An 18,220-nucleotide genomic window follows, 5' to 3' on the forward strand; every position below is an offset into this window, starting at 1 on the left:
AGACAAACAAAACCTAGGCCCTGGGATATTTAACTATACAAAGATGTGTTACAATTGTTTGTGCTGAGGCATATTACTTTACCTGTGTTTACCTGTGTAATGGTGTGTTACATTTGTTTCTGCTAATTTGTTTAATGATGTAAAGATGTGTTACATTTGTTTATGCTGTGTTTGTTTAATTATGAAAAGATGTATTGCATATGTTTCACCTTGCCTGCCTAAGGCACCTGATTGGTCAAATAAAAAGCTGAATGGCCAATAGCTAGGCAGGAGAGGGATTGGTGGAGCTGGAAGGCAGAGAGAATAAATAGAAATCTAGGCTTGAAAGAAAAAGAGAAGAGAGCAAGGGGGAGAGAGAGACAGAGACAGAGAGAGACAGAGATGGAGAGATGCCTGGGGCCAGCCAGCCAGCCAGCCAACCAACCATGGAAGAAGCAGGAAAAGTAGGACCTACAGAAAGAAAAGGTGAAAAGCCCTGAGGCAAAAGGCAAATAAAGAGAAATAGATTAAGTTAAAAGAGCTAGCCAGAAACAAGCCTAAGCTAGGCTGAGCATTCATGACTAATGTTAAGTCTCCACGTCATGATTTGGGAGCTGGCGGGCTGGTGGCCCAAAAGAAAACGCCTGGTGCACTGTGGTGGCTCCTGCCTATAATCCTAGGAGCCGGCCAAGGTTACAAAAGTGATACTCTCTCAAAACAAAAAATGCTTTTTTCCCTCTAGGAATTCAACACAGAGACCTCAAACATATTAAATGTATAGCATTTTTTACGGGTCATGGCTCTTTTTAAAAATTATTTTATTATAAAGACAAGGTCTCGCCGGGCGGTGGTGGCACACGCCTTTAATCCCAGCACTCGGGAGGCAGAGGCAGGTGGATCTCTGCGAGTTTGAGGCCAGGCTGGTCTCCAAATCGAGTTCCAGGAAAGGCACAAAGCTACACAGAGAAACCCTGTCTCGAAAGACCAAAAAAAAAAAAAAAAAAAAAAAAGACAAGGTCTCACTCTATTCCTCAGGCTGTCCTTGAACCTATGTCAATCCTCCGGCACTGCTAGCCACAGGAAAATGGAATGGAATTCAGCTACTATCACAAAAGCTACTACTAAGAAAGGTCAAGAACTTTTCCAAAGGTCAAGCCATGGCTTAAGAAGTCTTGGTGATATTTTAGCTTTTGTATATACATTAGCGGATTCCTGCAATATTTTTCTTGTATGCTATGTATGCTTCCAAGAACTCATAACAGTGTATTTTATCTGAAATTCCTATCAAGCATCCAAGGCTAAATGATCTCCTGAATTAAGGTAAATTAAGCTCAGACCCTCCTTTCTTACACAGCCTTAGTGGTATTTATACTAACATTATAGACTCCTAACATTTTTACCTAATCACTTCTAGGAATGTAGTTGGAGCACATAAATTCCCTTTTTCTGATATAGTAACCGATTTTAGCTCTTAGTTGACCACCTCCTCCTACCACTCCCCTTTTGGGTTATAAAAGAAAGCCTAACGGTCACTGCTGGAGGAAAATTCTTGTCTGCCTTCATAACCCTGTAAGAATGCAAGCCTGGAGACCTTGCTTAGCTAGAGCATTCCTTTGCATGGGTTTATAACTGTAAACCTCAGAGACTGAGAGAGGATTCTGACTGAAGAACTAGATGGAGAACTAGAAGAATGAGATGGGAGATAAGAAAGAGCCAGATGGGGAAGAACGAGATGAGAAAGACCAAGATGAGGCAGAACTAAGATGAGAGAATTAAGATAGAACTCAGAGGGGACAGCAGATAAAGGTAGAAAAATCAGGCAAGAAAGGAGCTGGGCATGAGAGCAGAATAGAAGCTGTGTGGACAGAACTCTATCCCAGAGGAGTAAAGTAAGTGGACTAAGAGCTCGGTGTACTTAGATTCTTTCCCCAAAAATAATTCGCACCATTTGTAGCTTCTCTTCTGAGCCCCTGGGAAGAGAAGATGATTAAGGCTGGACCATAATAATTTTCAAGACTCCTGCCTCAGTCTTCCAAGTGGCATGAGCCACCATACCTAGCAAAACTAAAACTATTTGTTTTTTGGAACAAGGTCTATCCCAGGTTGGCCTGGACCTCACTCTGTAGCTGAAGATGACCTTGAATTTATGAACGCAAAGATTACATTCATGAGCTACCCTGTGTGACTTACTAAGGCTCTTTGAAAGGCACTGTTTCGAGAACTAAAACCAGTGACAAGAGTCGGGAGTGGAGCTCAGTGGTAGCACATGCAAGGCCCCAGCTCAGGCCCTAGTTTACCTGAGTACTCCCCCCCAAAAGAAATAAAAATAAAAAAATAAAAATAAAACTAACATCATTTGGAACTAGAAAAAATCATCCTGAGTGAGGTAACCCAAACCCAGAAAGACAGTCATGGTATGTACTCACTCATAAGTGGATTCTAGATATAAAATAAAGAACAATCAGACCACAACCCATAGAACCATAGAGGCTATATATATAGTGTGGAGGTCCCTAGGATGACTGTGGCTTATAATAAATTTTGGTTCTACTCAATTATTGAAAAAAAAACTAACATCATTATCATTACAAAAGTACAAATTGAAATCACAATGAAAGGCAAGGGATATAACTCAGTGGTTGAGTCCTTGCCCCTTGCCTAAAACATACTGGGTTTGAATCCCAGCACCATAAAAAAATCAAAGACTTTAGTCAATTTATAATGAGCTAAAAATTGAAAGTCTGACTGTACTATATGGGTGAGTATACAGAGAGAAATTAAACTTCCGGGGCTGGCTTGTGTACAAGTATGAAATGATGCAGCCATGCTGGAGAAAGTGTTTGCCAGCAATCTAGACATATATGGGGCTGGAGAGGTGGCTCAGACGTCAGGGCCAGCGTCACTCCTGCAGAAGACAGAGCCTTGTCCTCAGGCCACACAGTGGCTCACGGCAGTCTGTCACTCCAGCTTCGGGGGATCCTATGCCCTCTTCTGGCCTCCACGGGAACTGTATGCACATAGGTACACTCAGGCAAAAACTCTCGTACACATAATCTTTTCACATCTTAAAGCAGGGGCTGGAAATATGGCCCAGAGGTTAAGAGCTTTCTTTGCTCTTGCAGAGGCCACAGGTTCGGCTCCCAGCACCCACATAGTGACTGCACTAGCTACTTTCCTATTGCTGTGATAAAACACCATGACCAGAGCAACTGATAGAGTTTATTTGGGATCAAGAGTTCAGGGTAGCAGAGTGGAGGCATGGTGGCTAGAAGGAAGCCGAGAGCTGACATCTCCAGCCATCAGCATTAAGCAGAGTGATGTGAACTGGCAGCTGGATTTAAAATCTCACTTCCTCCGGCACGGCCACGCCTCCTAAACCTACCCCAAGCAGCAATGAATGCCACTGGAAACTAAGTATTCGGAAGTCTGAGCCTATGGGGATGTTCTCATTCAAACCACATTGGCTCAAAAACATCAAATTCCAGTTCCAAAGGATCTAAAACCTTCTAATAACCGCCTCAAGGACATGGAACACACATGCAGGTCAGATACCCACACATGAAAGTAAAATAAGGAGCTGGAAAGATGGCTCAGTGGTTAAAGGGCACTGACTGCTCTCTCCCAAAGGACTCGGGTTCAAATCCCAGCACCCACATGGCAGCTAACAACTGTGTGTAACTCAAAGATCTGACCTGCAGGCAAAACACCAATGCACATAAAGTAAAAGTAAAAATTTTTAAAAGAAGTAAAAATAAGTATTTTTAAAAGCTAAGCATATATCTTTCATGTGATAGCAGTCATTTGTTTTTCTTTCGTTTGCCATTTACCCAAAGGTGTGCAATAGGAAATAATCTGAATTCCAATAGTTGGACACAGAAGCAGGCAGATCTCTCAGCCTGCTCTCCAGAATCAGTTCAGGCCAGCCAGAACTCCATGGTCAGGCTCTGTCTCAAATCAAACAAAGAAAGCAACATCTGGAAATGATCCACAAGTCCATCAACAGGGGAAGAGATAAATACCTTATAGTAATCTATATAGTAGAATACTTCTCAGGAATTAAAAGTAATGGACTAGTATACTATAATATAGCCAAATCTGAAAATAGTACTTCCTAGTGAAAGAGGTCAAACCAATGTTTCCATTTCTGTAAAATCTGAAAAGGTCCAAATCAATCCATCATGATGACAGCAGACCAGTGATTGTTTGGGGATAGAAGAGGACGAAGGTAGGAATGATTACAAAGAGGCTGGAGGAAATGGGGTGGGGGACGGGTATAGGGCTATGATCATGATTTCCTGTCAAAACTCACAAAATTGAAGCCGGGTGGTGGTGGTGGTGGTGGTGGTGATGGTGGTGGTGCACACCTTTAATCCCAGCTCTCAGGAGGCAAGAGCCAAGCGGATCTCTGTGAGTTCAAGGCCAGCCTGGGCTACAGAGTGAGATCCAGGAAAGGCTCCAGAGCTACACAGAGAAACCCTGTCTCAAAAAAACAAATAAATAAATAACTCACAAAATTGGAGTTTATCCATATTTTTACCATTTGCTATATGTCCATTATGCCTAAATTAATCAATTTTAAAAGGAAGGCAGACAGAAGCCAGACAGTGGCAACACATACCTTCAATCACAGCGCTCAAAAGGCAAAGGCCAGCCTGGTCTACAATCCAGTTCCAGGACAGCTAGGGCTGTTACACAGAGAAACCCTGTCTTGGACAACAAAAAAACAAAAAAAAAGGGAAGCAGACATTTGAACTGGGGGAAAAAACTAGGCTTTGGCTGTATTTACTTAATTTATATGATTATTTGTTGGACATCTGTCTTCCCCACTAAAGTGAAAACTTCATAAGATTTGGGGCCATGCCTATTTGCACAAGGCCATGTCTAATATTTAATACAGCATCTGGCTCACAAGAGAAACGGGACAAATATTTGTTGAAGAGAAGAGAGCTGGGAACAACCCCAGTTTGACCTTGGAGGAAAGAGAGAATGCATTGCTGTTAAGCAACCGGGCAACTGCCTGAAAGAGTCAGCGTGAGGAGCCGGAGAAAGACGTAGTCTCACGGTAGAGAAAGCTTAGAAATAGCCGTTGGGTTTTTGGATTTAGCAGTCGGAAGCACTGGCGACTGAAAACAATAAAAATAAAAATAAAATTCCAGCAGAACCCAGGTTGTTTATTCCCCCACATGCAACGTCCGTCCTCCTGGCTCCCCCTTCGCCATTTGCCAGCCTCACCCAAGCCAGCTTTCTCCGTTCCAATAGCTGAACTCCTCTCTCTGATACCACGCTTGTCCCCATTTGCCACAGATTAGCTCGAATGGCCGTTTCACAGCCATTCCAGGCACAGGCCTCATGTTAGGGTTAGAATCTGGAATGTTCGCCACAGGTTCACGTTTCGACACTTGTTTCACTGTTTGCCACTGTTTAGAATGCTGTGCAGCCTTTCGTGGGTGCAGCCGGGCTGGCAGAAGCAGCCCCTGGGAGTGGGCTTTCAGAGGTTATGCCTGCTTGTGCTTCCAGCCTGTGTTCCCTGCTTCCTGGGGGGACATAATGGAAGAGCCTCTATCTACCACACCCACGTAGCTTCCGCTGCCCTGAACTTGGCTGTGCATTCCTTGCTGGGTCAGACCGAGATCTTTCTGTAACCATGAGCATAAATAAATTAGCCTTTCCCCCACTTGAGCCGTTTCCGGTCCGTGATACAGAGTCACCAACTCACTTCCTTCTTCCATGCTAACGCGTGTCATTTTGTTCTCTTTACTCCAAGGGGTGACACCTCTGATGTGTTCAAGATTTGTTACATTATCAAGTCTTGTTACATTACCAAGGAAGCTGAGTAAGAATATGAGTTCTGTTTCTGGGAGACTTGAAACAAACACCTTTCTGAGTCAGGAATTTGCAAAGGGCTTGGGCTAGGAGCTTCTGGTTGAGGTTTTCCTGGAAGGTAGCAATAAAGGCATTGGCTGATGCAATCTGAAGTCTTTTAAAAAGATTATTTGTTCATGTGTATGCATGTGTGCATGTATGTGCACCTGAGGCAGATGTCTGTGAAGGTCCTAAGAGGACATCAGATCCTCTGAAGCTGGGGTTACAGACTATTGTAAAATGCCTGCCATGGGTGCTAGGAACCAAACTCAGGCCCTCTGCAAAAACAAGTGTCCTTAACTGCCAAGCCATCTCGCCAGCCCTTTCTTGACCACCCTTAGATGTCTCACTTGGACTTACAATATAGACCAGTGGTAGAATGCTTTAATCCATAGACAGACACAGACAGACAGACAGACAGACACACAGACACACACACACACACACACACACACACACACACACACACACTGCCTCACTCAGATGGCTGTCAATAGGATGCTCCAGTTCCTTGCAAGCTGCTGACCAACATGTGGTTGCTTACCACCCTGACCTTTCCACGAGGCTGCTGGAATGTCTCCCCGACACAGCAGATGTCCACAAATGATCCAAGGGAGAGAAGAGAAAAGAGAAAGCCACAAGACCCTTCACAATCTAGTCTCCAAAGTCACACACCATCGCTTCCACTGTTTGTCAGATACAAGTCTCTAGCTGGGCCTGGGGAGCACACCTTTAATCCCAGCACTCAGAAGACAGACACAGACAGATCTCTGTGAGCGTGAGGCCAATCTTGCTTACAGAGTGAATACTAGGACAGCCGGGACTATGTAGAGAGACCCTGTCTCAAAGAAAGAAAGAAAGAAAGAAAGAAAGAAAGGAAGGAAGGAAGGAAGGAAGGAAGGAAGGAAGGAAGGAAGAATGGAAGAAAGAAAAAAAGAAAGAAGAAAAGAAAGGAAGGAATAAAAGGAAAATAAAGAAACAAGTCACTAAATCTAGCCAATAGTTGAATGACGAGAGTTAGGGTTCCTCTCTCAAAGGCAGGAGTTTCGACTTGTGAAGCTGTTTTAAAGCTATTACGTGGAGACAAGGAGCAGAGAGTATATTGAACTGCAGCAAAGATTTAGAAGATCGACTGTGACTGGTGCTACAGGGGTTAGTGTAGAGCAATGGCTGCACACATGGCCATCTGGTCTACCTGCTGAACACGCTGGAGGCTGACCAGAGAAAGTAGAGGGGGTTGGCAATCTGTTTGGGGTGGGGACATGGTGACAGAGCTGGAGAGAGGGCTTATTGGTGAAGAGCATCGCCTGCCCTTCCCGAGGGCCCAGGTTGGATGCGAAGCACCCACATGGCAGCTCACAAACATCTGTAGCCACAGTTCCAGGGAATCCAACGCCCTCTTCTGGCCTCAGAGGACACTGCAGGCACATGGTGCACAGGACTACGTATTTTTAAAAAATGGTGCTAGTAGAGTACAAGGATCAGAGTTCTTGAAACGCTAAGGGATCCGAAGCTCCGCCAAGACACAGGAAGAGCTAGTTCCTCACGAGAATGAAGCAGCTGTGATAGCTTTTTTAGGGAAACTCCCTTAGGGGCCAAGATCCCCCTGCCTCTACCTCCCAAGAGGCAGGATTACAGGCACACATCATTATACCCAGTTTATGCTGTGTTGAATATAGTGTTCTTCACACATCCTAGACAAGCATTTAGACCAACCGAGCTAAGTTCCCCAACCTAAGTTATGTGAATTTTAAAGTGCTTTATATAGAAATGGTGACATAAACTATATTCCCAACCATTGGGAACAGAAGGAAGACAGGCCAGTCTCACTACATAATAAGTTCAAGGCCAGTCTGGCCTGCATGAGACTCTGTCTGAAAAATACAGAGAGAAAGAAAGGGGAGGGGGCGCTTGTTCTCATCATCCCTGGGAAGAACAAGGTCAGGGGGCTGGAGAGATGGCTCAGTGGTTAAGAACACTGGCTGCTACTCCAGGAGACTCAGGTTCAATTCCCAGTGCCCACATGGCAGCTCACAACTGTCTGTAACTCCAGTTCCAGGAGATCTGACACCCTCACACCAATGCACATAAAATCAAGTTAAAATATTATTTTTTTTTACAAAAAGAACAAGGTCAGTTGTTTGAGAGAAGGAGGAGTCAGAAGAAGAGCTACAGAGCAGGTGAGGGGGGCTGGAGAGGTGGCTGAGTGATTAAGAAGCACTTGCTCTTGCAGAGGGCCCGGGTTTGAGTCCCAGCAACTGCATGGTGGGTCATAACCATCTATAACTCCAGTTCCTAGGGATCCAAGATGTCCTGTTCTGACTTCCCTGGGCACCAGACATGCAGGTGGTGTACAGGCATACATACAGGCAAAATACACATAAAACAAACCTGAAAATTGAAAAAAGTAGATAAGAACAGGTCCAAGAAATAGAAATGACTTTAGGCGAGCCATGTTGTCCTCACTTATTAGAGGGGCCACGCTGCCTTCCCTAAGGTTAAAATTCGACTAGGCCCCCAGTCATGTCCTCACTTTATCGTTTCCATCCTGGCCCTACACTGAGGCTGCAACCTACTTTGTGTCTTCTGTTTAGCACACCCAGATCCCTAACTTCAGAAATGCAGAACCTAGGGTTGGAGAGAGAGCTCAGTGGTTAAGGGCACTCCTGCAGAGGACTAGGGTTCAGTTCTCAGCATGACACCCCAACAACTGTCTACAACTCCAGTTCCTGACCTCTGTGGGCACCAGGAACACATTTGGTGTATATACAGGCAGGCAAACACTCATAAATTTAAAAATAAATAAATAAAAAGTAGAATCTGCTTCTCTCTTCTTATGTACCCTCCTGCTCTCTCTTCCCCTGGTAAAGTTAAGTATAGCTACCATTTTCTTAGGAAGGTTGTTTTTAAAAATTCATAGAATGTTATAGTTACATTAACAGTGCTGTGCTGTGAGAAGTGTAACTAATGAGTGTAATGATTAACAGCCTGGCTCCAGAGCGGTATGCCCAGAGCTCAAGTTCAGGTCCTGACACTGAGCAAACTATTGGAACCTTTTCTAATCTGTAATGTAATCATTGTTCCTACCTTGCAGGGTGATGGCAAGGACTGAATGTTTTACACAGAAAGCATCATGAGTACCCTGGACAATGTACACCACAGTTGTTAGTCAGTGTTATTATAAAGAGCAAAATCCCAAAAAAGAAAAAAATGGATTGGGGGTTTGCCTCAGTGGTAGAGTGGCATGCACAAGACCCTAGGTTTGAGCTCCAGCACTTCAAAAAATAAATAAAACCAAAAATACATTTAATTTTTTTTGTGTGTGTGTATGAGTGTTTGCTGCATATACGTATGTGTATAAGTCTGATATCCAGAGAGGTGAGAAGAGGGCATCAGATCCCTTAGAACTGGAGTTATAGATGGTTAGGACTCACCATGTGGGTGCTGGGACTCAAGCCAGGTCCTAGGCAAAAGTATCAAGTGCACCATTTCTCCAGCCCCCCATCTCTCCAGCCCCCCATCTCTCCAGCTCCCCATCTCTCCAGTCCCCCATCTCTCCAGCCCCCCATCTCTCCAGCCCCCATCTCTCCATCCCCTCCCCACAAAAATATTTTTTAAAAAGAAAAAAACTGTCAGGTGTGGTAATAGACGCCTTTAATCTCAGCACTCAAGAGGTAGAGGCAGGCAGATCTGTGAATTCCAGACCAGCCAAAGCTGACCAAAGGAGAGTTGAGATAGAGGACCTCTCTATGCTGCAGCTGCACAGGCCTGATCTTGTGAATCCAAGCAACCCTCTGCCTCAGCATCCTGCGTAGCTGGGACCGCAGGCACAGAGCACCATTCCTGACTTAAGGAGAAAATTCAAACAACCTGTAATCACAAGGCTGTAATTCTGCTCACTAATAGGAAACAGATAAGGGTCTCAGACTACAAATATGAGGAAGTTACAAAGCTTAAGAGACTTTCCAAAGCCTTTCATTTTTGCTCCCTGGAATTCATATCTGTGCTTTCTGAAATGACTACAAACTCAGCAGATTTTCCTCCAAATTCATTATGTGGGAGAAGCTTGCCAGCTTTTGCCTCTCCTGCTACCTTGCTGCCTACCTCTGTGCCCGACTCCACCCTGAGTTTAGGGTGACCAACTTGCTGTAGAATATTATTTTAAGATGTGTTACATTTGTTTATTCTGTGGAACATTTGTTTAATGATGCAAAGATGTGTTGCAGTCTTTTATGTTGCATTTGTTTAACTCTGTGAAGCTGTGTTACTGTGCCTGTCTAAAACACCTGATGGGCTAAAAAAGAGGTGAATGGTCAATAGAGAGGCAGGAGAGAGAAATAGGCAGGGCTGGCAGGCAGAGAGGATAAATAGAAGGAGAAATCTGGGAGGAGCAAGAAAAAAAGAAAAAAGATCAAGGAACAAGAGAGGAAGGAGGAGGACTTCAGGGGCCAGCCACACAGCCACCCAGCACCACCCAGCCACCCAGCCACTCAGCCACCCAGTGCCACACAGCCACCCAGCTACAGAGACAGACATGGAGTAAGAAGAAAAGAAAAGGTATACAGGAATAGAGAAAGATTAAAGCCAGAGGCAAAAGATAGACAGGATAATTTAAGAAAAGCTGGCTAGAAACAAGCCAAGCTAAGGCCGGGTATTCATAATTAAGAATAAGCCTCTGGGAAAAAAAAGGGGGCGGCGGCTGGAGAGATGGCTCAAAGGTTAAGAGCACTGGCTGCTCTTCCAGAGGTCCTGAGTTCAATTCCCAGCAACCACATGGTGGCTCACAACCATCAATAATGAGATCTGGTGCTCTCTTCTGGCCTAAAGGCATACTGTATACAAAATAAATAAATCTTAAAAAAAAAAAAAAGAATAAGCCTCTGTGTGTGATTATTTGGGGGCTGGGTGGCAGGTCCCCCAAAAGAGCAAAAACAACCAACAAGACCAGCTGTTGTAGTTTGCCTGTCCCAATTTCTAGAAATGAGTTTTGGCAAATGGATGGTTGATTACAGATTACATGTGGATCTACCAGTGGATCCTAGACATCTGCACATGGAGAATTTTCAGTCTGGGAGACTGACATTCCCTGGACACTCCTCCTCTAGAGCCATAGAGTGTCCTTGGACCATTTCCTAAGCATGATTTTATGAGTTCTGAAAAACAACTTCCCGGCTCTGGTGGGGAACGACATACATGACTTAGCTTGATATTAGCAGCTAGACTAGGAACCTAAAAATAGGCAATGGAATGGAAAAACAAGGGAAATTTGGGAATCTTTTGAGGTTTTTATTTTTATTATATTTATTTTGTGTGTGTGTGTGTGTGTGTGTGTGTGTGTGTGTAAGTGTGCACTCACGCGCCCTTATATGTCGTGGTTCAAGAGTAGAGGCCATACATAGGACAAGCTGCGGGGGTCAGTTCTCTCCTTCCACCTTTGGGGTCCAAGGACTAAGCCAGGCTGTGGTGCTTGGTGACCTTTACCCACTAAGTTATCTTGCTGACAAAATCATAGAAGGATCTAGAATTCTAGAATACAGTGCCTATGTTAGCCGTAGTTGTATACCTCAGATGACATTTTAAAATACTTGCCTTAAGCTGAGAGAAGGCTCATCCGTCAAGAGCACTGGCTATTCTTCCAAAGGACTTAGGTTTGATTCCCAGCACCCACATGGTGGCTCACGACTATCCATAACTCCAGTTCCAAGAGATCTGAAACCCTTTTCTGGACTTGACAGGTGTATCAAACAGTTGGTTGCTTTTCTATTTAGTGCCTCAGGAGAAAAATATGGCAAGAAAAGCAGGCTTCTGGACCAAATATCACTTGCCAAACAGTCTGCATCATTGGCAGAGTATTGAAGGGCAAGACTGTGCCTTAGATAGAAACAGAAGACAGTGTTTTCTTAGTTGTGGTTTTGGAGACAGGGTTTCTCTGTGCAGCCCTGACTGTCCTGGAACTCATTCTACAGACCAGGTTGGCTTCAAACTCAGAGACATCCACCTGCCTCTGCCTCCCAAGTGCTGAAATTAAAGGCGTGCACCACCACTGCCCAAACCAAAAAACAGTTAAGAGATCCCTGCCTCTGGACTGGGACAGGGCAGGAGAGAGAGGTCTTTAGAGTTCAGAATGCATGGATACAGATGATTTCTGGGCCAGGTAAATTCTAATACCTTCTAAGCTTGGAGGACAATACGAACAGGTAAAGCAGATAACGTCTGTTAGGTATCTGTCTCGTCCATCCCTGTTCTGTCTTCTTAAACTGATGTCATCAACACAAACTCAAAATTGATGCATATAGCACACACTTGGAGCAAACAGGGGTCCTTTAATTTAAATTTTGGTTAGCTTGCTGTGGTTACTTCCTGTGGTAATCCTAGCACAGTAGGACGGTGAACACAAGGCCAGCCTGGGCTACCTGGCAAGATACTGTCTCAAAAAAAAAAAAGAAAAGTTATTTCTATATTGCTGTGATCTGAATGATGGTGTCTCTCCCAAAGTTCATGCATTAAAGACTTGGTTCCCTAGGCTCTTAAGAGTTAGTAGGACTTTTAGGAGGTAAAGCCATGTGTGATCATGACATCATTGGGGGCATGTCCATGAAGGGGATTGCAGGAACCCTGTTTGTTCCTTAAAATGGTTTTTCTTCCTGGCTCATGATAAAAGTGGTTGGCCCCAATATTCATTCCCAACATGGTGTGCTAACCCACACCAAAGGCCCGAAAAAATGAGGTCACTGGTTCTCAGACTGAGACATCTACCAATACCAGCCAGAATAAACTCTTTATAAGTTAAAGCTAGAGTGCTACCAAGTTGACTTATATGTATATGAAAAGTGTGGGAGGAATAGAGAAAATGCAGAGAATAATAAATATCCCTGTACCTGTTGCTCACAAATCACAAATGCTGGTTATAATAACTTCTTTAGATAAAAAATATTTTAATGTATACGGGTGTTTTGGCTGCATGTATGCCTGCACCACATGCATCCCTGATTGCAATGGCTGTTAATTACCCGGACGATGACATCTGCCTGTTTTGTGTTGGTTTTGTTCTTATTGATTTACAGAATGTGCAGTGTGCCATTATCTATAACGCCCCAAACTTGGTCACACGAAACAACAACCATTTCACTTGGCCTATGGATGCTGTGATAGGAACTTGGTCCAGGCACAGGAGATCGTCTGGGGGCTCCTTTACCAAACTGGGCTCACCTGGGACTGCTGGCCGAAGCACCCATTTGTGTCCCCTTAAAGACTCTCAAGCTCACAAGCCAGAAGCATACACCAAAAGCAGAGAGATCTAGGATCAGGGTGTGCAGGTTTTTGTGTGCCTTAGAAGTCACACAGCATCACTATTCTGTAACCTGTTGCTTGAAACCGCTAGAAACGTGTGAGGAGTGAGGCCATAGACTCAGCCTATTAGTTTATATTTGTTACTACAATGAAGTACCTAAATTTGAGCACTTATAAGAAAAGGGGGTCTAGAAGCAGGGAGATAACCCACTCGATCAAGTGCTTGCCTCACAAACACACAGATTTGACTTTGATGCCCTGAGAGTGTGGAGCATGGTGGCCTGTACTTGATCACAAGGTGAGGAGGTGGAGATGGGAAGATCCCCGGGCTAGCTGGCCACTCTGTCCAGGCTAATGTGAGACCCTGGCTTAATGCTGATAGGCCACATTTGTGAAGATGACATCAGAGGTTCTCAGGCCTCCATTTACACACGCACACACAGTCACGGGCACCATTCCCCTCCCCATCCTAGGAAGAAGCTAGGCCTTCGAAGACTGACCAGAACTTGAGTGGTCCGAGGAGCATGGAATGTTTCAGTCCCTAATTACAATTTATCTTTGGCATGTTTATCCTACTAACTAGCCAGTCTTTGCCCCGCCTTCCTGAGACTAAATAAAGCCTGACCTAACAGATAAAAAAACAAATAACACCCCCTCCCCCAACACACACACACACTTTTGGAATGTATTAGCAAAACCCTAGTTTTCCACTGGTCTCAGTGGCTTGCTGTAAACCTCCGTGACTTTTCCTGGGGAAACATGAATAAATCCATGTCTACATGCCCAGATAGCAAGACCAAAGAAATTATTCCATCCAAGTCCAACTTGGCAAACCAATGAGTTTATTGGGGGTCACTTACAGGGATACCGGTGAGGGGTTACTTACAGGAGCGTGGATGATGGAGGCAGCTACGTCACCCAAAGCCCACCAGCATGAGCGAAAACGTAAGAGCTCCACCCCTGGAGCCCCCCACACAATGCGCAGCAGGCGCTGGACAGACTGGAAACTCTCCCGCAAGCCTCTGGACCCGGGGAAGAGTCTCTGCTGCCCAGCGCTTGTTTACGGCTTTTACAACCTTGAGGAGGGGCCTTGTAAACCCTGTGTTTCTGCTTCTCCAGACTTAAGGTTGTTTACTTCCCGACTTTCCTGAGCCTCTTCCGAATGACTGAATGTGAGGGAAATTGCCACACAACCCTCTGCCCTCTTGCATGCCTAGACAACTAATACCCCGTAGCTGATGCCAAGTTCTGCTGCCCCCCCCCTGCCCCCGACCCCCACCCCATTCCCCTCCCCCAGGTGTAGCTTGATCTCCTTTTACCACAGCTGCCGCGGGTTTGGAGTACTTGACTGTCTGAACCTAAGAGAAACATTCCCTTTGGATACTGCCCCTGCGAGCCAAGCGGAAGAAAACAGGAAAGAGCGTGTGTTGGTTTGAGTGAAAATGGCCCCCCTAGGCTCACAGGCAGTGGCACTACTGGGAGGTGTGGCCTTGTTAGAGAAGTGTGTCACTGGGGCTGAGCTTTGAGGTTTCAGAAGCCCAAGCCAGGCCGGGTGGCTCTCTCTTCCTGCTGCCTGCAGATCCAGTTGTAATACCCTCAGCTCCTTCTCCAGCATCATGTCTGCCTGCATGCCCGCCATGCTTCCCACCGTGACTATAATGGACTAAACCTCTGAACTGTAAGCCAGCCCCAGTTTAATGTTTTCCTTTATAAGAGTTGCTGTGGTCGTGGGGTCTCTTCACAGCAATAGAACCCTGACTAAGACAGGGCCGCACAGGAAGGGGTCACACTGCCCTTGAGTGTACATGCAACTTTACCACATATATCCCTGAAGGCCCCTTCCTTCCTATCTCTGTCCCATTATGAGTCTTTAGCCTCACTGCCCAGTAGGTGAATGTATCAAATCAGAAAGTAAATCACCCTGTAACGGAGACAAACCAGAAACCTATAAAAATTGTTCTGGAAAATTTGATTCTGGCTTTGATGAACATTCCCATAGAGCAGAGGTCCCCAACCTTCCTAATGCTGTGTGTAGCGAGCACATACCCCGGTATGGGGGAGGAATAATCACTCTTGATTCAGACTTGGTATAACACTCATTTATTCACACAGTAAGATTACAAGCACTATCCAAATGGAAGCAGGAGTACCTCTCCAGGTGTACAGGTCCGGACTCGCCATGTCTGTTCCTCTGGATCTTGGGTCAGCCTTCCTCAGGTCAGCCACGTCTGCACTGGGGACAGGATCTCACGTCTCTGGCAGAGGAGAGTCATCTCGCGGGAGGTCCTGACGAGCTCTGTTGGTAGGGTCTGAGGCTTCATCTTTTATATTCTTTTCTAGCTGGGTTTCTAGTCTTATCCCTACTTCCACACATAGATTATAGCTTATCACTACTCCATTAGTGGTTTACTTACATCATTCTATTGCTTATCACTCCTGACCAGGGTTGTTCACCCAAGGCCTTACATGTGTTCCTTACACTGTGACCCTCTAATACAGCTCCTCATGCTGTGGGAACCCCCAACCATAACATTACTTTGTTGCTACTGCATAACTGTAATTTTGCTACTGTCGTGAATTGTAATGTAAATATCTGATATGCAGGATATCCGATATGCGACCCCTGTGAAAAGGTCACTCTAACCCCAGGGATTGCCACCCACAGGTTGATAACCACTGCCATAGAAAGACGGTACTGGGTCATAATAAACTACTTACTGCAAAAAAAAAAAAAAAAGCCCCCATTTCTCAGGTAAGAAGGCCTACAGTGCTGGGCAGTGGTGGCGCATACCTTTAGTCCCAGGGGAGGCAGAGGCAGGCAGATCTCTGTGAGTTCGAGGCCAGCCTGGTCTACAGAGTGAGTTCCACAGCAGCCAGGGCTACACAGAGAAGCCCTGTATTGAAAACCAGAACAGAACAAAACAAAACAGACAAGGGCCTACAACAACCTGAGTTTTGAGTGCACCTGGACCTTTCTTGGTCAAGTTATTTTTAACCCAAGGACCTAGGGTGCCAAATACTCACAGCAGCCAAAGGTCTGTCTGGGACAGTGCTTTGGGTTCATTGTCTCACACCAATGAAGTTAGAGGTGCAGACTCTTTTGGAAGCAAAGTGGAATGCAAGATATATTAAGAGATATTAAGGAGGGGCTGGAGAGATGGCTCAGTGGTTGAGAGCACTGGCTGCTCTTGCACCAGGTTCGATTCCCAGCACCCACATGTCAGCTCACAACTGTCTATAACTCCAATTCCAGGGGGACGTGAAATGTTCTTCTGGCCTCTCAGGGTACTGCATGCAAGTGGTTCACAGACATACATGCAGGCAAAACACCCATACACACCCAGACACACACACACACACACACACACACACACACACACACACACTAATAGTAGTAGTAGTAGTATTAATACATTTAAGAGATATTTAAGGGAAAGTGGACAATTGAGGTGCTAAAGTGAGAGAAACTCCTGGGAGAGGTTTCCAAGGGAGGAAAAGCTGTTGAACCTCCTTGTCTAGGGTTTTCACAGAGCTGTGGAAGAAGCCGGACAAAGGCTTCATAATTACTCTGAAACTGGTTCGTTCTCTGGTGCACTGCTGGCTGAGCCCTTGGTGGACTGGCATATTGCTGGTGTGTTCTCTTCTGGTCCTCCCGGTCAGGGATGAATGAAGTACATTTAGATGAAAGTACCTTCCGAGACTTTCCCACAACTGTGGACTTCGATGGATTAGGTCTTTGTTCTCATTTTGGCAGGTTTACATGCTGTTGTATGCTGATTATGGCCTGAAAGAAGGTACCTCAGTCATGGAGTCGGTTGTGCTAAGGTCTGGGGCCCTGTTACAGTGGGGCAGGCATAGGGTGGCTCCACAGGGGTATGTGGCTAAGATTCCTCACTTCCTCACAACGCTAGGGAATAAGGAAGGGGGTAGTGGGAAGAGGGAGAGAAGGAGAGAGAGCTAGAAGGAGGGTCTAGTTACAGCACCTAACACCCACTTTCCAGAAACCCACTTCCTGTTCTAGGTCCCACTTCCTCAAAGTTCTATAACTTACCCAAACGGCATCACCAGCTTGGGACCGAGTGTTCAAACGTGAACCTTTGGGGAACATTTTTCAGTAAAACTGCAACACTAGCCTGTAGAAGGCATGATGCAATTCCCCACTCCTCACTTGTGGAGCCAAGGTTATGTTTTATATATATATTTTTACATAGGGGTGTGTGTATATGCTGTGGGACGTCTTTCTGTAGGCTGTGAATATGTGTTGCTCTGAGTGGTTGATAAATAAAGCTGCAGTGGCCTGTGAGAGGGCAGGATGGAGCCAGGCAGGAAAATCCAAGAGAGATAGTGAAAGGAGAAAGAAGAGGCTGGGGAGACACCAGCCGCCCAAGGAGCAACACGTAATGGGACGCAGGTAAAGCCACAGAACACGTGGCGAAACATAAATGAATAGAAATGGGTTAGTTTAAGATGAAAGAACTAGGGGCTGGAGAGATGGCTCAGTGGTTAAGAGCACTGGCTGATCTTCCAGAGGTCCTGAGTTCAATTCCCAGCAACCACATGGTGGCTCACAACCATCCATAATGAGATCTGGTGCCCTCTTCTGATCTTCAAGCATATATGTAGGCAGAACACTGTATACATAATAAATAAATCTTTAAAAAAAAATGAAAGAACTAGCTAGCAAGAAGCCTGCCAAAGACCATACAGTTTGTAAATAATATAAGCCTCTGTGTGTTTACTTGAGACCAAGTGGCTGCAGGATGTGGGTGGGAGAGATTTGTCCCAACCTCAGGGCCAAGTGGGACCAGAGAAACTTACAGGTGTTTTGCCTACACGTATGTGTGTACATCACATACATCTACTACCTACCAGGACTAGAAGAGGGCACTGGATCCTTTGGAACTGGAGTTACAGCCCGTTGTAGCTGCCAAGTGGGTGTTGGGAATAAAACCAGGGTCTTCTGGATTAGCAGAGAGTCTTCAACCGGAGCCATCTCCCCAGCCTCCCAAACAGGGATTTGTTTAAGGTACGAGAGGCTTCAGGAAAATGATTTGTGGACCCAATCTATATAAACATTTTTAATTAAAAT

Source organism: Peromyscus maniculatus, chromosome 20 (assembly GCF_049852395.1).
Source record: "Peromyscus maniculatus bairdii isolate BWxNUB_F1_BW_parent chromosome 20, HU_Pman_BW_mat_3.1, whole genome shotgun sequence".
In the NCBI taxonomy this organism is placed as follows: Eukaryota; Metazoa; Chordata; class Mammalia; order Rodentia; family Cricetidae; genus Peromyscus; species Peromyscus maniculatus.